This window comes from Scyliorhinus torazame, chromosome 28, assembly GCF_047496885.1.
Source record: "Scyliorhinus torazame isolate Kashiwa2021f chromosome 28, sScyTor2.1, whole genome shotgun sequence".
Classification (NCBI taxonomy): Eukaryota; Metazoa; Chordata; class Chondrichthyes; order Carcharhiniformes; family Scyliorhinidae; genus Scyliorhinus; species Scyliorhinus torazame.
The window spans coordinates 23,623,049-23,645,338 of NC_092734.1; the positions used below are offsets into that span (position 1 = coordinate 23,623,049).

Genomic DNA, 22,290 nt, shown 5'->3' on the forward strand with positions numbered 1-22,290 from the left:
AGTTACTGTGGTTTTGTGAAAGGGAAATAATTTTGAATCAACTTATTGGTGTTTTTGGAAGGAATAACATTCACTGTGGATGGCGCGGTAGCATAGTAGTTAGCACTGCTGCCTCACGGCGCGGAAGACCCGGGTTCGATCCTGGTTCTGGGTCACTGTCCATGTGGAGTTTGCACATTCCCCCAATGTCTGCATGGGTCTCACCCCCACAAACCCAAAGATGTGCAGCATAGGTAGATTGGCCATGCTAAATTGCCCCTTTTAATTATTATTAGCCTGACCAATTCATCTAACTTGCTTATCTTTGGGTTGTGGGGTGAGACCCACGCAAACGCCACACGGACAGTGACCCGGGGCCGGGATCAAACTGGGATCCTCGGTGCCGAGAGGCAGTAGTGTTAGCCACTGCGCCGCCCCTGGAATTCTATGATTCCTTGAGAAAATAATTATTTGTCCAATCTGAGCCATGTGCCAATGATGATTAAAAGCAAGATTAAAAGCACAAATGTTGAAAATACATATTTGGTCAGTCAGCAAATGTAAAGAGGCCAAATTCACATTTTGGGCATCTTCTGCACTGTTGCACCTCCAGTGCTGCGGGCGGCGCTGTGGCTGGAGTCCGTGCTCCGTGTGTTGTACGTGGCAGGGGCGCGGTGTGCACCTCCAGTGCTGCTGGTGGCGCTAGAGGTGGAGTCCACGCTCCGTGTGTTGTACGGGGAAGGAGCGCGGTGTGCACCTCCAGTGCTGCGGGTGGCGCTGTGGTTGGCGCTCGCGCTCCGGTTGTTCTGCGGGTCGAGGACGGGGTGTGCACCTCCAGTGCTGCAGGTGGCGGTGTGGGTGGAGCCCGGGCTCCGTGTGTTGTACGAGGTGGGGCCGTGGTTCGCGCCTCCAGTTCTGCCGGTGGCGCTGTGGATGGAGGCCGCGCTCGGGGTTTTGTACGGGGAGGGGACTGGGGGTGGGCACCTCCAGTGCTGCGGGTGGCGCTGTGGGTGGAGGCGGCGCTCTGGGTGTTGTGCGGGGCTGCAGGGGACGCTGTGTTGTGTTGCTGTGTGTAGGAAGCAGACGATGAGGCAGAGTTGGGAATCTGGGCGTCCAGCTGACATAGGGGCCGGGCTCCAGCTTTAGGAGAAGAAGCAGACTCTTTCCCCGGCACGGAGCGGGTGTGTGGGGTAAGTAACAGCCGCCAAGAGTTTTTGAAGTGGGCAGCAGCGGGGCTGTTGTCAAGGCCCAGCTGTGGTGGGCACAGGGCTGCAGCCAGAGGCAGAACTCCATCGCTGACACTATTACCTTTGAGTGCCTGAACAATACTGTCTGTCAATTCACCAGCATTTGGCAAAAAAATAAACAAACTGTGTGTTGTGGGGAAGCAGGCCAGTTAGAAATCTATCCAATTTATTTCATTCAATGTATCTGGTTGAAGGTCAATGCAACCTAACAGATAAATACTATACTGACTGGTAAATAAGTTTTAGGGACTGGTCTGATTTGATCTGGTTCCAGTTAGTACATTGTTTTCTGGACCTGAATTGCTTCTATCTGTTTCTAAATGTATATATGTGAGTGTTGAAGCTTTGTTCGTTATTACTCCCAACTGGAAAATAGAATTGATATGGATGGAAGTTGTTGATGCAGTAAAGCTGATCAGATATTTATGAATGACGTATGTAAACCAATGTTTGGGAAGCTTGATTTTCCCTATTTGGATCAGGTGGACAGTGTCATTCCCAAACATACTAAATTACATGAATTCATTTTTAAAAGTTTGTGTGTGGCTGTTAATGGGGTTAAATTGGGAAGGTAGTTCCCCAAGAAGATTAAAGATCCGTAATAGATATGTAAGCAGTGTGTGGAGAAGTGCAACATCAGCCAATTTGAGTTCTAGATGTGATAGATGACACATTGTAGTTACATTTTGTGACAGATACTTAATTGATCGATTGAGTCTTAGGATACTAACAGAAATTGACAAACTCTCACATGATCAATACTCTCTGTATCTTGCTGATTCTCATACTGTTTATATCAAAGTGTGCAAGACAACTGGAGTCCACCTGACTGATCCTGTAATCTAGGAAATACTGAATTCCACAATAGGTGCCATACCATTTTCCAGATACTAACCCAGTTCTTTTAAGTTATGAAGCCCATTGAGGCTTCTCACAGTGTTATGTTGTGAGGCCGATGGCAGCCAGTCTCTGCCCACACTAGGCAGACCCACTGGCCCGAATAATAGAAGTGACCTGAAACCAGAAAGTGAGCTGTAGCAGGATACGTCTGTGGAAGGTGAAGCCACACTGCACTGAACATTTACTCAATTTCCACAGAAAATTCTTATTTAAGTCAGTAGATCATGGGTATAGTGCATCGTGATATGTATCTGAGTGGCCGACATCACAAAAAGCTTGAGTGCTTTATGGAATGATTAGCTTTCTGAGCATTAGCTGTAGGAACATTATTTAATTTGTTGCAGCCTACTTAGAATTGCATTTTGTGTTACCAGTCTCTCATTAAATATTCAACAGCTCGTGCTTCCCCTGAAAGCTTCATGATTCCTATTCATCTGCAAACTGGCCATGACTCCCAGGAATTGGAAGGATAGCAGCCTGATGAACGTTTGGCAACTGTGTGTTTTTTTTTTCATTGCTCAAGTGCCAATGATCTCATCTTGAGCTTCCTTATTCTGTCTCATGGTTTTAAAACTTGTGATCTGGAAATGACCTGCAAACTTAAATCCGTTAATGACCAGCCTTCAATGTGCTGTACTGGGATAGTTTTGGCTTGTTGTCATATAAGATGTGGCTCCTTAACCATACCAACCAGTGTTTCAAAATTGTTGTGGAGGAGTTTTACGGCTTTGAAAAATAATATTTAACATTTCCAGGAGCTTCCCAGCAACCAATCGACAACTGCTGGCAGGAGCTACTGACCTTGGTCACCGTCAGCGGAATTTTCCAGGCCCGCCCACTGCTAAGATCTTCTGGTCCCGGTGAAGTCAATGGACTTTTGGCCGGCTCGCCGAGGATGGAAAATCCAGGCTTTGCCTCTGGAGGCGTGCAGTGAAAGCCCTTCGCTAGTTGGCTAGCTGTAACTCTGGACTAATATAGCCAACACCATATTGAACCACCTCTTTCCCCCCCCCCCCCCCCCAACCCCCATAAACCAGAACTATATTCTGTCTTCCTGCCTGTGATTGTGTCCAGAGATGTGTGTGTAATGTCACAAGGAATGTACAGAAAATAAACGGAAGTTGCGCAACATGTACTCCATACGCTCCATTTAAAGTTGAAAGTTTGCAAGTTTATTTAAAGTTGAAAATAAATGAAGGCATGCATGTGTGACGTTTTCCTCCAAACAATTCTAATACTATTCCTGGGCATTACTAAAAGCAACACCTCTCTAATGTTCTAGACTTCTAAAATAGTGAGCACTGGTAAATGGAATGGCTATAACAGCGGCATATTTTGCTTTATACAACAAATGTATTTGAACAAGAGAAGTCTGTGATATAACTTATGACTATAGGAATACCAGTACCTATGGTTCCATTTTGTGCCTCATTTTCACATGCTGTCTTTTGTCAGTAAATAACCATTTGGAGGCAGATCCCTATAGGAATTAATTAACCTGGATACTAATGACAGGAAATGGGAAAATAGGGGAAATAAGTTTGTGCTGATTATGGGACTGATGCAAGGTAACAAACGAACATAAGAAATGGGAGCAGCAGTAGATCATATGTTCGCCTGTTCCACCATTCGCCATGATCGTGGCTGATCTTCCATTTTCCCGCCTACTTGCCATTTCTCTTGATTCCCTGAGAGACCAAAGATCTGCTGAAATAGATTCAAAGATGGAGCATCCATAACCCTCTCGGGTCGGGAATTTCAAAGACTCTCAACTTTGGTGTGTATAGAGTTCTCCTAACCTCAGTCCCTTTATCTCGAGACTGTACCCTCACATTCTAGATTCCCCAGTCAAGGAAGCAACCTGTCAGCCTGTATCGCGTCAAGCTCCGTCAGAATCTTGTCTGTTTTAACAAGATTACCTTTCATTCTGCTAAACTCCAGAGAATATGGACCTAATTTACACAGCCTCTCATCATATGACAACCCTCTCATCCCAGCAACCATTCTAGTGAAACCTTCTCAGACCTTGATATTGTGCATCATTTATATCAAGTCTGTTACTTAATTTTTTTAATACAATTTAGCGTATCCAATTAATTTTTTGCAATTAAGAGGCAATTTAGCGTGGCCAATCCACCTACCTCGCACATCTTTGGGTTGTGGGGACGAAACCCACGCAAACACGGGGAGAATGTGCAAACTCCACACGGACAGTGACCCAGAGCTGGGATCGAACCCGGGTCCTCGGCATCATGAGACAGCAGTGCTAACCATTACGCCACCGTGCTGCCCCAATTCTGTTACATAGTTGTTGTTTAATTTAACTGCGCTTATGTTTTATCTTATTGTGGTCTTGAGATTTACTCACTTTCAATTTGATGTTGAATTTTTTAATTGAAAGAAGGTGGATTTTTTTCAAATTAAGTTCATTCCCGACTCCCCTACCCCACTCCACCTTAATTTCTTCCTATTTCCGTGATGTTAAAAATGGTATTTGTAGAATATAAATAGGTTTTTCGGGGATTTTTCACTTAAGTCATGAAAGCTGATGACCAGACCTGCACTTTTACCCTTGGCTACATGTCCTATTCTACAGAATTATAGGAGGTTAAAGATACGAATGTTCAGGTTGTGTGTTATTTTCAAAGACCTGCCACAATTATGTACGTGACAGTTCAGCTGTTCCAATAGGTATTGGGAGGTAACCAATTGAACCTCCTGACACAGCACTCTGGAGACATTTAATGAGAAGTTCAGACATCAATATATTGTGTGGACATTTGGGAAGGTTGTTGCAAGCAGGGGAGATACAAATTTGCTCACGTGGTGAACTGTAAAGCAGTAAGGTAAGGGGCAAGTTTTGCATCAATGTTTTAGTGCAGTGGACGTAATTGATTCATTATATTCCAAGGCACAGGAGCTGAATTCTGTGAATCTGATTGTCCTTTGCCACTGTTTGCTTATCTACTATAAATAACATTAATATGTTGCTAAATCTATTTGGTACCTTAGCTGCAATTTAATTGCGGCAAGAATGTGGAGGACTCTAATTTAAAGGATTTACATAAACCAAAATATAGTGATTTTAAAAATAAATCCCAAATGTTCTCAATGACGCAGATATTGAGCATGTAAGGCATACTCTGTGGGTATGTAGAAAGTGTGGACTCGCAAACAGATATGGTCCCTGCTGCTAATCATGAGGAAAGCAACTAAGGTAAACGGGCAATAAAACCTTGTACAAATGACTAGTTGCCGTTAGCTTGGTTTGTTAATCACTTTTTTACAACTTTAAAACTTGCCTCCCCCTGCAGCTGACTTTCTGAGCTGACTCTTATCAGTCTGATAGATTTCACGGATTTAAGTAATTTCATTGAATAAATGATATTCTGGAATGTTTATTAAGGCCTAAAGGTGCTGACAAGTCCTAGTTGTGTGATTTGTCTTGTGGAATAGAAAATTATTATTTCTTGTTTGTGTTCCGTTGGGTTTTGAAGGATGAAGTCAGCTTTTGGGAGAGATTAGAATATTACGAGCCCCAGGGACTTTGGAACGGTTTGCTAATTGCTGCTGATACTGAAATTTGTCAGCCTACACTTTAACAATGTCCTTAATGTGCTGGGCAGTGCTCTGATTGTTCTGAATTCCACTTTCAGCTGGTGTTAAGTGGGATTGCAGCATAGTCTTCTTTGGTGATCACTCACTAAACAGTGTGATTGTCCACCTAAGAAACTCCATGTTACTGGCCATGAGTTTGTGGTTTCTTTCATGGCTAATGAACCCCATCCTGGAGCCGTATCTTCGACCGCTCACTTGGCAGGTGTTTCCAGGAGGTGGGATCGGTCCTTGGGTTCTAGATTGCTGGTATTCCTTTCTCCGGTTCCTTTTTCTAGCCTCCTTTTGTCGTTGGGTGTCGTCAAAGAATTGTGTCCCTTCAATCAGGAAGTTCCTCGAAGTACGTCTCTTCTGAGCAAGGGTTTCCCAGGCATTAATCTCTCTGTTGCATTTCTTGCAGTAAGCCTTCATGGTGTCTTTGAAGTGCTTCCTTTGTCCTCTTCTTCAGAAACCTTCCTTGCGCCGGGTAAAGATTTGCATTGGCAGTGGGGACTCTGACATCCTAAGCACATGGCTGGCCCGGTGGAGTTGGTTTCTGATGACCATGGCCTTGATGTTGATGCTCTTAGCTCTTTCCGAACACTGTTGTTAGCACGCCTGTCCTCCCAGCTGGGAGAATCTGTTTTGTGCAATGTTTTTTTAAAATAAATTTAGTGTACCCAATTCATTTTTTTCCAGTTAAGGGGCAATTTAGCGTGTTCAATCCACCTACCCTGCACATCTTTGGGTTGTGGGGGGGAAACCCACACAAACACAGGGAGAATGTGCAAACTCCACACGGACAGTGGCCCAGAGCCGGGATCGAACCTGGGACTTCGGCGCCGTGAGGCAACTGGGCTATCCCACTGCGCCACCGTGCTGCCCCGTCTTGGGCAATGTTGATGATACCTGTCGAGGGGGCATCTGTACGTAGTCCACGTTTCTGAGCCACGCAGAAAAGTTGGGAGCACGACCGCCTTGTACACGAGAATCTTGGTGTCAGCACAGATGTTGCGGTCGTCCTTGGGTGTCCGAAGGCTGCACTCGTGGATTGGATATGATGTTGGATCTCAGCATTGATGTCAGCCTTGGAGGAGGCTGGCTCCCCAGGTGTGGGAAATGTTCCACGTTTGGTAGGATTTCTCCATTGATCTTGATGGAGGGAGAGACCGGATCTTGCCCTGGGGTGGGCTGATAAAGGACTGGGTCGTCTTGGGGTTGAGGCTGAGACCAATTCTTCAGTATCCTTCCCTGAAGTTGTCACGCATGGCTTTGAGATTCTTTTCTGAGAGAGTGGAGTCGGTGATGTCATCTGCATACTGAAGTTCCACGAGCGATGTCAGTGTTGTTTTCTTCTTGGCCTTCAACCGGTTGAGGTTGAAAGGTTTCTGTCCATACACTGGGAAGCTTGCTCTTGACAAGGTGACAAGGCTTATACAGTATAGCAGCAGTGTAACATGAGTATGTGAGATTGTGTTAAATTACTCCTTTATTGCATTCCTTGGGATGTTGTCCTATGTCAAATGTGCCACATAAATACAGGTTGTTCTGTGGTACTCTGTAAAATGCTTTTTGAACATTTAAAGACACTGGTTCCTCTTTATCTACCCAGCTAGTTACAGCCTCCAATGGCTCTTTCAGATTTGTCAAACGTGATTTTCCTATCACAAATTCATGTTGACTCTGCCCAAATAATATGACTTTATAAGTGCTGTTGCCCTACTAATAAATTTGAGCGTTTTTTTACTGTCAGACAAAGTGCCAATAGTCAGTTCCCTGTTATTCTCTCCCTCCTTTCTTATGCTTGTTACATTCCAATCCACAGGCTCCATCATAAAATCTAGAGAATTCTTGAAGGTTAAACCAATCTATCCACAATCTCTGTAGCCACTCTTTTAAAACTTCAGGATTTAGGCTATCAGATCTAGTGGATTGGTCAGCTTTCAGTTCCATTAATTTCTCCAGTAGTATTCTTGTACCAGGACTAATTTCTTTAAATTTCCCATTCTCACTCGCCCCTTGGTTCCCCACTTTTTACAGATTGTTGAAATTGTGTTTAACAAATCTGTTTGAGGATAGCGGGGAGTTACTGGTTGGACAGTATTTGGATTTTCACTGTGAATTCTAATATAAAGTATTGGTTTAATGTCTTTGCCATTATTCTCATTATAAATTCTCTTGTCTTTCCCTATAAAGGACTGTTGTTTACTTTTGTTGATTTGTTCTTTTTTACATTGTCATGAGAATGTCGCTTTAAGAAATGTTTGGCTGCTCGTGTTACTGCAGTGATGTCAGAGTGTGGGTGGAGCTGAGCTCTGGTTCTGCTTTTTAGTTTCACTTTGAGAAAGCTTGGGTGTGTCTGTCTTTTTGGTTTCGTTTTTCAGTGTGTTGCAGCTGAAATCAACTAAAGCTCTCTGCCATGAAGGACTATCTCTTAATCATTTGGTGAATTCAGAATTATAAATGTTTTCAGTATTGAATGTAAACTCTGTGCTTCTGTTTAAAGGTTTGTTTAGTCTTTTGGGTGTAAAAGGACAGCATACAGGTTACTTAGTGTTGTATTCTTTGGGGGTTATCTTTGAATTAATGGTTGCTAAGATATTCACTGTTTGTTTTAAAAAGGTTAACTTGAGTTCATAGAATAAACATTGTTTTGCTTTAAAAAATACTTTTCCATTTGTTGTACCACACCTGTAGAGTGGGCCGTGCGCTCCCCATACCACAATCTATTAAAAGTTGTGGTTCAGGTGAACTCCATGATACACTTTGGGGTTCTCTTCCCTGGCCCATAACAACATACCTGCAAAAATTATTAAAAGCTATTTTTACATCTAATGTTAGTTTACTTTCATCTATTTCCTTTCCAGCAATTTTTTGGTCATCCTTTGTTGAATTCTCAAATTCCCCAAATCCTAAAGCTTACTACTCGTTAGCATCTGTTGGCTCTGGTTTGACCACTTAGCCCCAATGAGGATTTTAATTCTTTGATGGAATGTAGGTTCATTATGAACATTTATTCATTTATTTAAATATTTGCCATTGTTTATCTATCATCATATATTTAAATCTAGTTTCCCAATCTACTATAATAAACTCATCCCTCATACCTACATAGTCTATATTGGTTTGGTTTCAAGACCTGAGTTCAGGACTTAGTTAGATCCCTCTCTGCCTCAAAATACATTTCTATCATATTATGATCACTTCTTCAGTGGCTTCTTTAATACAGGTTATTAATGTAATTAATCCCGTCCAATAATGCACAATACTAGATCTAAAATATCGCTATCCTCAAAATAATCAGCTTCCTTTTGTATTGATCTACAAAATTATATTGCATACATTTCATGATTTCGTCCTCCACTCTATTCGGTTGCTTTGCCCAGTCTGTATGAAGATTAAAGTCCTCCATGATTAAATATTGCATTTGGTAGATGTATTTCTAATTTTCTGATTTATACTGAAATCAACACTACAGCTATTGTCAGTATGTTTTTTTCAAGTTTAAATGACTTTATTTATAACAAGAACTACAATGAACTATACAGGAAAATACAACTGGTTAACTATTAATTATATTATAATTATATATTAAGTAATATCTAATTCCCACTTTAACCTGCCTCCAGGTTAAAGTGGGAATTAGGTATTAATTCTATTTATGTGTATATATATATATATATATATATATACACTCACAAGACGGACAAACAGAGCGGTGGAAAGGGGTAAAAATCTTAAATGAAAGGAAAAACACCAGAAGGCTTTCTGGAGAGAGAGCACAGCAGCAGGCATTCTGGAGAGCGAGATAGCACAGCAGCAGGCTTTCTGGAGAGAGAGATAGCACAGCAGCAGGCTTTCTGGAGAGAGAGATAGCACAGCAGCAGGCTTTCTGGAGAGAGAGATAGCACAGCAGCAGGTTTTCTGGAGAGAGAGAGAGCACAGCAGCAGACTTTCTGGAGAGAGAGATAGCACTTACAGCAGCTTTTCTGAAGAGAGAGATAGCACAGCAGCAGGCTTTCTGAAGAGAGAGATAGCACAGAAGCAGGCTTTCTGGAGAGAGAGATAGCTCAGCAACAGGCCTTCTGGAGAGAGATGGCACTTACAGCAGCTTTTCTGAAGAGAGTTTGCAAGTTCATAGCACTGGGCTGCCAGAATCAAGACTCCGCTATTGTCAGTATAATATAGACCAGTGTTTTTCAATTTTTCTTCCTGGAGCCCACTTTTGCCAACCGGCCAAATTTCACGACCCACGCCGGCTGACCTTCGCAACCCATGCCATGTTCGCTTTAATGCGAAAGGGGGGGAGCCAGGTCCCCTCAATCTCACTTGAATTAGGTTTGTAGGAGGAGAGCCCAATGCGCATATCAGGTGCAGTCTTCAGTCAGTTTCTTTGTACTGTCTTCGTCTTTATGAAAATGGAAAATACAATCTCGCACATATAGGTCATCGTGAAGGGCAATAGCAACAAAATGCGTGTTTTATTCAGCACTGGATACTACTGGGAGATGCTACTCAAGACTGCAGACAGCCTCATGGACTTTTGGTGTGTTTTTAATGTATCACAGGTCCGCTACAGCAGCGTAATCTTTTCATTTGGAGTTAGCTCTAAGTTAATAACTGACTCTGGGGTCTCAACCTTCACCCTTCATTTGTCGGTACTTCCCAGCATATAATGCACATGGGCGTTACATCCTTATTTGCATTGACACAATTAACAAGGCCATACCTCATCTTTAACCTGCTTTGTTCTCAAATTATAATTTCTTCTTTGTGGGCTGTTAACCAGAGGCCCTGGAGTTCTGCACAGAGCTAACACTAGCACTGCTCTGCCTTCCCTGGACTCTCCTGAGCAGCTCTCGCCAGAAGATTCTGTTGTGATCCTGATGGAGTAGGTAGACTGCCTAATTGAATCTCTAGCCGTCACTTGCTTTAAAGAAAACAATCCATCTTCACAGTCCTCTTACCAGCAGCTGGAAAATGAAAGCAACTCCGCTCCATGATTTGGCGCCAAAGGTACATACAAGGTCCCGAAAGACGTTCTGTTAGGTAATTTGGACATTCTGAATTCTCCCTCCGTGTACTCGAACAGATGCCGGAATGTGGCGACGAGGGGATTTTCACAGTAACTTCATTGCAGTGTTAATGTAGGCCTACTTGTGACAATAAAGATTATTATTGAAAAAGGTGCTTGACGTCATGTGTACGTGCAGGGTGCGTGGCCTGCTCTCTGATGCTGCTTCTGGCCGGAGGATTCCCATCAGCCTCATGTATTTTCAATTAAAAGATGGCACTGGCCGTCATTCTCGGTGTAAAAGACAGTGGTGGCCATTCTATGCTTTTCCCCCCCGATCGGGAGCACCGCGGAAATGATCCTCCCAACACTCGCCCGTGACCCACCTGCGGGTCGTGACTCCTATTCTAAAAAAACATTGCTATAGACTACTTCCACTAGTGCTTTCTGTGCCAGGTTTTGAAACCTCTGGGCTTCCCACACAACATTTTCAGCTGCATTCATCTTTAACCCGATGCCAGTGCTTTTGGTAGCAATCCAGAGGTGATTGCCTGCGAGGTTCTTTGTTTTAATTTCGACGCTAGCTCCTCAAATTCTCTCAGCAAACCTAAGTCCTAGGTTTCCCCATATCATTGGTTCCACATGGGCGACGAGACTCCTCCCACTTGAAATTCTTTTCCAGTCACAAGGAGATGTTCTCGATCCTGGCACTGGGCAGACAATGCTGTTGTGGCAGCAGAGAACAGGAGTACTGCCCTGGCTATGATGTGCCCCCACATATCAAATTGCTTTTCACTACTTCCACTTAGATGGCTTCCATGTGGCCCTTGTACTCTGCAGTAACCCTACAGACTTTTCCCTAATGCACACAGGCAGTAAGAACCTTGCACACGGTGAATAAAGGCAAATGCCGAGGCTCTTCCAGCACCTTACCCGAGGTTCCCTTATCTATGTGACTCTCAGTCACACGCGAAAGTCCCAGCAGCACTTAACCCATGGAGTGTGACTGGCTCCTGAATCAAAGTGACCAGGCAGCTCTCCCCTACTCTGATGTCCTGCAGTGTCTGCACTTTAGTTTGACAGATCTGTGCTGACGTTCCTTGGGATTCAGATGCTTACTGCAGATGTGGTTCTCTGGGATTGTGATGCTCTCTCCAAACTCACCCATGCTGCATTAATGGCACACCACCTTCACTGTCATAGAACATAGAACATACAGTGCAGACGGAGGCCATTCAGCCCATCGAGTCTGCACCGACCCACTTAAACCCTATCCCCGGAACCCAATAACCCCATCTAACTTTTTTTGGTCACTAAGGGCAATTTATCATGGCCAATCCACCTAACCTGCACGTCTTTGGACTGTGGGAGGAAACCGGAGCACCCGGAGGAAACCCACGCAGACACAGGGAGAATGTGCAGACTCCGCATCTGTTTATGTAGTTCGTTAAAGTTTGTGCATTCAATCAACTAGGCTCACGTTTTTCAGATTTTTAAGTAATTACTTTATTTAGTTTAAGTTATTGGTGGATTTAGTTTAAATATTTACCCATAACTTACCCCCACGGCCCCCTCTTTGTTGTCACTTTGTGAATGTTCTCCTCTGTCAATCATGGATCTTTCTGTGGCTGGGCTCTTGGCCTGACCCCTTTCTCTAAATAATCATAGGTGTGGGTTTGAAGTAAACTTTTTCCCTCTTCCATCATGATTTCTTTATAGTGATATTGTCACTAAGATGCGTCGGCTTTCAACAAGTAACCGAGGGTACACACCGAGAGAGGGAAATACTTTGTCTCTATTTATGCAAGGGCCAATAAAATTGCTGTTGCAAGTTTGTTGTATTTGTATTTCTGACGTTTATTACGAGGTGGTTAGCTAATTTATCCATCTAAATCCCAACTCCTGCAGGAAATTCTCAAAACCTTGATGAGTGTAGGCATTGTACTTTTGGAATGGCAACATGTCAGTATTTGAGGACATTTTCCACAACTTTAATCGCTGGGTCAATTTACCTTGTTGAAGACTTTTTATGGCATTGGAACAGCACCAATATGTTTGGAGTGAATTGCCATTACAGTGAGCCCCACCTTGGATTGATTGCTTGTATCTATTTTGCCCTCAGATAATTATGAATAGAGACTGATATTGTCATCAGTTTTTAAGGTCCATGCATAATTGTGACAAGAAGGTGCTTAAAATTAATAACATCATGGGACTGGTACTGTGTATCATTGTCAGAAATGCCTCAGGCACTTCACAATGTGAATTGATGTCCTTTGAGGAACTTCTTGAAATTGGAAACGCACTTAGCAAGGGGTAAGTTTTAGGAGGAATATAGGGGCGTGATGGCCGAGCCTTAGTGACTGATGCGGGAGAGGAGAGAAATGATTCATAGACTGGAGATTAGTAGAGCTGAAGGTGTGACCTCAGTCACAGGGTTGGAGGAAGTTGTAGATATTTTGAAACAAAGATTCAAAGTCCTCATCCATGTGTTGGGGCTTCCCAAAGCAAATCTTGAGTGGAATGAAACAGGATAACTATTGTACTTTTAAATAGGCATAGACGATTATTTCTGAATACATTACATGTTTGGGACAGATCGTTGATGAATGGTTCTGTTGGAAAAGCCCAGTGTGCTAAACAGCTGGCTTGTAAGGCAGTTCAAGGCCAGCAAAACGGGTTCAATTCCCGTACCAGCCTCCCCGAACATGGCGACTAGGGGCTTTTCACAGTAACTTCATTGAAGCCTACTTGTGACAAGCGATTATTATTATATCATCTTGGGTGCTCTGTGTATCACCTGAGGGATGTTAATCTGAGTCCATCTGTTTACAGGGGCTGGTTTAGCACAATGGGCTAAATAGCTGGCTTTTAAAGCAGACCAAGGCAGGCCAGCAGCACGGTTCAATTCTGGAATATGCAAGCTTACACAGGCCCCTGGTGCATCAGCCAAGTCTTCCCGTACCAGCCTCCCCGAACAGGCGCCAGAATGTGGCGACTAGGGGCTTTTCACCGTAACTTCATTGAAGCCTACTTATGACAAGCGATTTTTCATTTTCATTTGATTTTTTCACTTGTCCTGCACTTCTGAAGATTTCCTCGCGTTTGCAGTAAAAGTTTGGTTAAAGTGGCCTGCGTTCATTGACCTTAATCAACATTCCAGTTGTATTTTATCACTCGGTATTCAATGAAAATCGTTACAAAGCAGCAGGTCGACCTGTCCCTCTGCTGAAAGAACAACCAGCTCACATTCTGACCTTGCCTGAACTGACATCCAGAGGTCGAGGTTTTGAGGTCATTAGCCAAATATTGTTGCAGATGACTTGAGCACTCAGCTGTGATGAAATGTTTCACCTTTCGAGTGTGTGCGAAAGAGGAGAAAATACCTGTACAGTATGCTGTTTTGTTTGCTGAGCTGCTGCTAATTGTAGTAGAGCAGTATCCTGAGTTCCATCAGACCCTACTGGTCACAGTGTGATATAGTGTCAGTGAGAAGGGAGCGGAAATAGCAAAACATCAAGGTAACATTTTGAAAAGGCTTGTCCTTTAGAACCGTGAAACCCATTAGTTTTTTTTCCATACACAGGTGTCCCAGTTTAATTTGGCATATTAATAATGTGTCAGTATTCTTTATGGAGCACAAAAAAATACCATGAGGTGCAGCAAATAATTGGGAGGAAAATGGAATGTTATACTTTATTGCATGAGAAATGGAGTATGAAAATAGGGAAGCCTTGCTGCAACTGTACAGGGTATTGGTGTAACCACATCTCGAGTACTATTTGGCCTACTTACTTCAGGGGGATATACTTGCATTGAAAGCAGTTCAAGGAAGGTTCACTAGGCTGATTCCTGGGATGAGTGGACTGTCTTATGAGGAAACGCTGAGTAGGTTGTGGAGATAATGCTAAATTGGCCCTTGGGGCCCAAGGATCTGCAGGTTACGTTATAGGGATTGGGCAGGGGAGTGGACCTAGGCGGAGTGTCGGTACAGACCCGCTGGGCCGAATGCCCTCCTGCATTGTAGGGATTCTATGACCAGGTTGGAGTTTAGAGGAATGAGAGAGGATCTTATTGAAGTGTATAAGGGGGCTAGATGCTGAGAGGATGTTTCAGCTCGGGGAACTAGGGGACAGAGTTCGAAAATAAAGGGCCAAATTTCTTCTCGCAGAAGGCCATTGGCCTTTGGAACTCTCTTCCCCAGAGAACAATAGAGTTTGGATCATCGGACATATTGGTGAGACAGATTTGTCATCGACAAGGTTTGTGGTTTGCAGGCAGGAAAGGAGTCAGGACCACAATCAGATCAGTCATGATCTTATTGGATGGTGGAGCAGGTTCGAAGGACTGAAAAACGTACTCTTGCTCCTGTTGGTTATGACCTGTTGCAGCCTTTAAATATTTGTCAGGGGTTAAAGTCCTACAGTGCACATAAAGTGGAACCAGCTGTGAGACTGTGACATATAGTTTGGAAAGTTACAATAACTCTGTGAATAAATAGAAAATAATTAATGATAATACCTGAAATCACCAGTGATATGTCACTGTACTAATTTAACCAGACTTTGTATTGTGAAATCCTGAAAGCAAGGTGCAGGTTCGAGCTAGGCAGACCTTGGCGAGCAGTGCCAACATGGCGTATGTTGAGCTACAAGTTTGAAAATCGCAAAGAATGAAACTAATTCAAAGTGCTTTTATCGTAACTTTTACATTTAAGAATCACAGTCAATGGCAAGTGCTGCTGCCACTTCAGTGCTTCAGCTTTTTAAAAGTGCTTTCTAGTGAGACTATACTGTTGGCACAAGATATGCAGGATTCTTAGCAGTGATAAGTTAAGGTAAATGACTTTTCCCGCATGTATATGTCTCTGTTGTACTAGTCCTATGGAGTTCTTCCTGATGAGTGCGGGGTTCTTATCGTAAAAGGAGTGCTTGTAGCTCATGGATATTGATTTTGGCCGCATCAAGCAGTTCTAGTATTGCTGTTCTCTGCCAAATTCAGTCACTACTCTGGGATTATCCTGGCCAGTAAAGTTAGCCCCTGACTTCTTTTCTCCTACATCTACTGAACATATGCTTGCACGCAAAGAGCTTGCGGCCTGTTTTTTGGTCACCAAGACTGGGACCACCTGTTCATTGCCTCTGCTGCAACTGTGCCAACCCCTTTCTCACCGTATCATACCACCTTCAAGGAGGGCCTCCACCTTCTTGCTAACCTTTCTCTGGTTTTCTGCTTTCCTTTGTCCTCTTGCCTGGTGAGGGACCTTGGTTACTGTGGTAGTCACCACTGATGTATATATTAGGTACTTTGTGGTAAGGCCCTGTACTACAGGTACAGGGGTAGTTCCCTGCCTGCTGGCTCCGCCCAATAGGCGGAGTATAAATATGTGTGCTCCTCGTACAGCAGCCATTTCGCCAGCTGCTGTGGGAGGCCACACATCTTAGTGTAATAAAGCCTCGATTACATCCATCTCTCGTCTTCGTGTAATTGATCGTGCATCAATTTATTCAACTAAAATTTTCAGAAGATGGACCTCTGTGTCAAGCCGGATCGCCTGCAGCTGGATCCGCAATCAGGCTACGCCAAAAAGGACTTTGAACATTGGCTAGCCTGTTTCGAAGCTTACATCAGGTCTGCACCAGACCCAATTCCGGAAGCTCAGAAGATTCAGATCCTCTACACGCGGCTGAGCTCCAACATCTTTCCACTTATCCAGGTTGCGCCGACCTACGAAGACACCATGGCGCTACTGAAGGAAAACTACGCTCAGCGGACTAACACGCTCTACGCCAGACACATTCCACTCGTAGTCAACTTCCTGGTGAGTCAGTGGAAGATTTCTGGCGTGCTCTAATTCCCCTAGTCAGAGACTGTGACTGTCCGACTCCGGACTCTGCACGACAACCTTTGTCACCTGGGAGTCACACGTTTGTACCAATTCATCAAGGCCCGCAATCTTCCCAACTCCGTCGAGGAAGTCCGGGCAATCACCAGAGACTGCCAGGTCTGCGCGGAGTGCAAACCACACTTCTACCAGCTAGACCGTGCGCGTCTGGTGAAGGCCTTCCGCCCCTTTGAACGCCTCAGCATGGACTTCAAAGGGCCCCTCCACCGACCGTAACATGTACTTCCTCAGTGTGGTCGATGAATATTCCAGATTCCCCTTCGCCATCCCATGACCGACATGACGTCTGCCACCGTCATCAAAGCTCTAAACACCATCTTCGCTCTGTTCGGCTTCCCCACCTACATCCACAGCGACAGGGGATCCTCATTCATGAGCGATGAGCTGCGTCAGTTCCTGCTCAACAAGGGTATCGCCTCGAGCTGGATGACCAGCTATAACCCCCGGGGAAACGGGCAGGTGGAGAGGGAGAATGGGACGGTCTGGAGGGCTGTCCAGCTGGCCCTATGGTCCAGAAATCTCCCGGCCACCCGCTGGCAGGAGGTCCTCCCGACGCACTTCACTCCATTCGGTCGCTCCTATGCACTGCGACTAATGACACACCCCATGAACGTCTCTTTGCCTTCCCCAGGAAGTCCACCTCCGGGGTGTCGCTCCCGACTTGGCTCGCAGCTCCAGGACCCGTACTCCTCCATAAGCAAGTACGACTACACAAGGCGGACCCGTTGGTTGAGAGGGTACGGCTACTCCACGCCAACCCACAGTACGCCTACGTAGCGTACCCCAACGGCCGCCAAGATACTGTCTCCCTCGGGGACCTGGCACCAGCTGGTTCCACACGCACACACCCCTCCGGCCCGGTGCCACCCTCCCCTCCCCTGGTGCACCCAGCCGCAACCCCCGCCCCAGGACAATCCGTCCTCCCCCTGCCCACGCCCGAGGATGAAGAGGATTTCGGCACGCTCCCAGAGTCACCGAAGACCCGACCGACACCGGAATCGCCGCCATCACTGCGGCGCTCCCAACGGCAGATCAAGGCTCCGGACCGACTGAACCTGTAACTTGATCGGGACTCTTATAAAAAAGAAAACATCATCCTTCTGTATAACTCTCCTCCACCCCCGCTGGACTCAATTTTTTTTCTGTACTTTAAAACATCTACTTGCATATAGTTCTCCATCACCCCCGCCGGACTCAATTTTAACAGGGGGTGAATGTGGTAGTCACCACTGATGTATATATCGGGTGCTTTGTGGTAAGGCCCTGTACTACAGGTACGGGGGTAGTTCCCTGCCTGTTGGCTCCGCCCAGTAGGCGGAGTATAAATGTGTGCTCCTCGTAAATCAGCCATTTCGCCAGCTGCTGTGGGAGGCCACACATCTTAGTGTAATAAAGCCTCGATTGCATCCAACTCTCGTCTTTGTGTAAATGATCGTGCATCAGTTACATAGATCAGAGAAGCTGGAGCTGTTCTTCTGGAGAAGAAAAGGCTGAGAGGGGATTTGGTAGAGGTACTCAAACCACGAAGGGTCTGGGTAGAGTAGATAGAGAGAAATTGTTCTCATAGGCGGAAGATTGTAAGAGTCAGTTGCACAACGTGGCAGTGGAGACTGAGTACTTAACTCTGGGAATTGGGTAATTGCAGAGTTTCTTGGGTTGACCTCTTCAATCTAGTCAAAATGCCAGCTTTGCATTCAGTAAATTGTAGTTTTTTTTTTCAGTCTTAGTGTTAAACAACCTCACTGCTAGAGAAAGCTGTGGTTAGTTAATTAGGTAACTAGCTTGAACTGATTTCCTAGCCATCAGTTCCTGACTCAGCTCCGAGGAATCTGAGCTATGGTTTAGCAAACACACAATGTAAGTCGCTTGAAGGTGGCAGTGGAGGCTAAGTGGCCTCCCAGAAAGGAGTGCTCCAAGAGAGGAAAGCCAAAGACAGCGAAACCGATCGATGCAGCCTCAAGGCATCAATTAGGTGTGCACGTAGGCGATTGATGAGTTTTAAGTTTTACAGCCTTTAAAATGGGACAATAGTTTAAAGATATAAAGTATTATACCAAATTTATAGCATAGCCCGTTGAATTCCATAATATAACATTGCACAATCATTGGGTGATATTCTAAAATTGAAACCTAATTAGTTAAATAAAAACCAAATTGAAGATGATGTGTTGTAGCTGGAGCATGTGGGAGCTGCAGGTGGGAGCTGCAGCAACCACGGCTGCAGCAACCACGGCTGCAGCAACCACGGCTGCAGCAACCACGGCTGCAGCAACCACGGCTGCAGCAACCACGGCTGCAGCAACCACGGCTGCAGCAACCACGGCTGCAGCAACCACGGCTGCAGCAACCACGGCTGCAGCAACCACGGCTGCAGCAACCACGGCTGCAGCAACCACGGCTGCAGCAACCACGGCTGCAGCAACCACGGCTGCAGCAACCACGGCTGCAGCAACCATGGCTGCAGCTCGGGGTACTTCGGCTCAGAGTTGGTGAGCTGGAGCCTGAACTTGGGTCACTGTGGAGGGGGACAGCTACCTTGACACTTGACCCAGGTGGCAGTCACAACAGACTGGTTTGGCACAGGGCTAAAGAGCTTTTAAAGCAGACCAAGGCAGGCCAGCAGCACGGTTCAATTCCCGTACCAGCCTCCCCGTATAGGCGCCGGAATGTGGTGACTAGCGGCTTTTCACAGTAACTTCATTTGAAGCCTACTTGTGACAATAAGTGATTTTCATTTTCATTTTTCACTAGGTACTTCAGATTTGGACTCTGGTCAGTGCTAGAAGGGGTTGACTGTAAGAGAGGTGGGTATGGGGATTCAAAAGGTAGCGGTTATCAGCAGGTTTGATATTCTTACAGCCTGTGTGGAAGACACGTGGGACTAAAGGGAGGATGAGCAAACTGACCACAGTACCGTTGTGCAAGAAGCTGTTCAAGTCGTTCGAGCCAGGTGGGATGCGGGGCTGGGGATATCTGTAGTCAGCACAGTATAGTTAGAGGGATAGTCACTTTTTTCCTACAGCCAAGATTGCAAGTCCTGAGGCTGTGGCGTCTGCCGAGTGCCAGGGTTAAGGATATGTCCTCGGGGCTAGAGAATAAATTGGAGTGGGAGGGTCCAGTTGTCATGGTCCATGTGGTAGGACTTGGTTTGCTGAGGGAGTATGAGCAGTTCGGGACAAAATTAAAAAGCGGAACCATGGAAAGATAATCTCTGGATTACTACATGGGTCACAAGCAATTTGGTGTAGGGTAAATAAGGTCAAAGTTGAATGTGTGGCTCAAGGATTGTTGTGGGAGAAATGGGTTTTGATTGATGGAGCAGCAGTACTGCAGAAAATGGGAGCTTTTGCCAGATCTGCGCTGGGCCAAGTGCATAAATCACAAACCTCTTTCTGATTTGTGCCCCTGCAACAGCACTAAGTCTCGAATCAAAACTTTAAATGGCATCCTCTGTAGCCTTTGATACAGTGCCATGCCATCCCTTTCCAATGCCTAGCCTCCATTGTTTCGTTCCAGTCTTTTCCATTCAACTATTATTTTGCTCCTCCAGCAATGAGTCTATAGAATCCCTACATTGCAGGAGAAGGCCATTCGGCCCATCGAGTTTGCACTGACCCTCCGAACAATCACTCCACCTGGGTCCACCCACCCGCCCGCCCCACCCCCTTAACCCCATGAATTGACCATGGCCAATCCACCTAACCTGCACATCTTTGGACTGTGGGAGGAAACCGGAGCACCCGGAGGAAACCCACACAGACATGAGGAGAACGTGCAAGCTCCACCCAAGGCCGGAATTGAACCCGGGTCCATGGCACTGTGAGGCAGCAGTGCTAACCACCGTGCCTTCTCCTGCACTATTATCTCTCCAGTCCCTTCAGGATCTGTGTTTGGAGCACCCGGAGGAAACCCACGCAGACACGGGGAGAATGTGTAAACTCCACAGAGACAGTCACCCGAGGCGGTAATTGAACCTGGGTCTCTGGCGCTGTGAGGCAGCAGTGCTAACCACTGTGTTGGTTAATATAATGGTTACTTTATCCTTAGACCAGCAATTAACTTGTAGTTACAGGTGTATAAGGTCCCTATAATATAGAAACATATTTAAAGTGCTTCAGAGGCCTTATCTGAAATAAATGGGCACTGGGATAATGCAGGCATAGTGACCAAAAGTTTGAGCGGTTTAACAAGTGTTTTGAGGAAGGAGAGAGTACTCCTGGATTTCCAAAGCATGGATCTTAGATTGCTGATGGCAAAACTGCAAATGGTGGGGCAAAAGGAGAGAGGAGGGTGCATATACAGCCAGAGGAACAGGGAGAGCAGAACCGAGCTGGAAGATTGAGAGAGAAAAGGCATTGAAAGGATTGAAACGTGAAGATCAGAATTTCAAATTAATCCCTGGTTCTCCAACTAGTTTTCCAAATAGCGAGGTTGAGTGAGATTCCGTGCAAGGTGGGATATGGGCAGCAGTGTTTTGGATGTGGTGATGTTTATGGAGGGCAGAGGTTGGGAATTTGGCCAGAACAGCATTCAAACTATTGGGTTTGAATGGAATAAATGCATGGATGAGTGTTTAGGCTGCTGATGGGTTGAGGTGGGAGTAGTGTTGAGTGGGTGGTGGAAGTAGGCAGTGTTTTTGCTGGGCAGAACATGAGATCTGAATCTTGGCTTGGCCGTGAATACGACTCTGAAGTTTCAAACAATCTGCTTTATTGGAAGATAAAAGCAAATTACTGCGGATGCTGGAATCTGGAACAAAAACAGAAAATACTGGACAATCTCAGCAAGTCTGACAGTATCTGTGGAGACAGAAGGGAGCTAATGTCTCGAATCTGGATGACTCTTTGTCAAAACTCTTTAATGAAATCTCTGATCATGATATTTATTTTGCAATGTAAATAATGCTCGTGTTTGCTAGATTTTATTGTACATTTCAAAACGCGTTGACAAAGAGTCAGTCATCCAGATTTGAAACATTAGCTCCCTTCCCTCTCCACAGATGCTGTCAGACCTGCTGAGATTGCCCAGTATTTTCTGTTTTTGCTTTATTGGAAGAGTTGGTAAATAGGGTAAGGTTTGCTGATTTTCCTGCCAAAGGTATTTTTCAGAGAGATTGAAGGAATGATTACCTCGTTCCTGAATGGTCTGGAACAGATTTGTTCTCTATTGTCTGAGGAACACTATTGCTAGGTTTCATTGTATATTACATATCTGGGGAGCAGCTTGCTCCTTGTGCAGGTTTGGGCTGAAAGTATGAATCACAAAGGGCAGAGAAAGCAATCCAGGATGTTGACATCGGCGTTAGTTTCATCTTATGCAATGTATATGGGGTAGAGTTTCATCAATTACCGTTAACATGATTACCCACTTTGTCAATTGGGATATTTTTGAGCGTTTCTTGCAAAATGATCACGTTCAAAGGTGAATTCCATTAAAAAAAATTCAGTGAAATACAGTCTTGTTAAATCCATCTTGGTTTTTTTGTGTATTGGGAGTGGTTGCACCAATTCTCATAAAACCATGGAATAAGATTCAAACCATTTCTGAAAGGTGATGAATCTAATTGCACATGGATTCAGCTTTCTGAGGAATGTCGGCATTGGTGGGCTTAAAGCCTGCACTAAAAATGGTACGTGATTGAATTCTTTCAT

The 22,290-nt window shown here is 45.0% G+C and overlaps 1 protein-coding gene across 1 annotated transcript in view; it reads left to right on the forward strand.

Annotated features, from left to right (window-relative positions):
• The first annotated feature begins 1,002 nt into the window (after positions 1-1,002).
• Positions 1,003-22,290, forward strand: part of samd8 (sterile alpha motif domain containing 8) — a 73,142-nt gene continuing 51,854 nt past the window's right edge. Inside the window, exon 1 of the mRNA XM_072491657.1 lies at positions 1,003-1,169. The gene's annotated coding sequence lies outside the window, so the exon portion shown is untranslated. The remainder of the gene's footprint in view (positions 1,170-22,290) is intronic.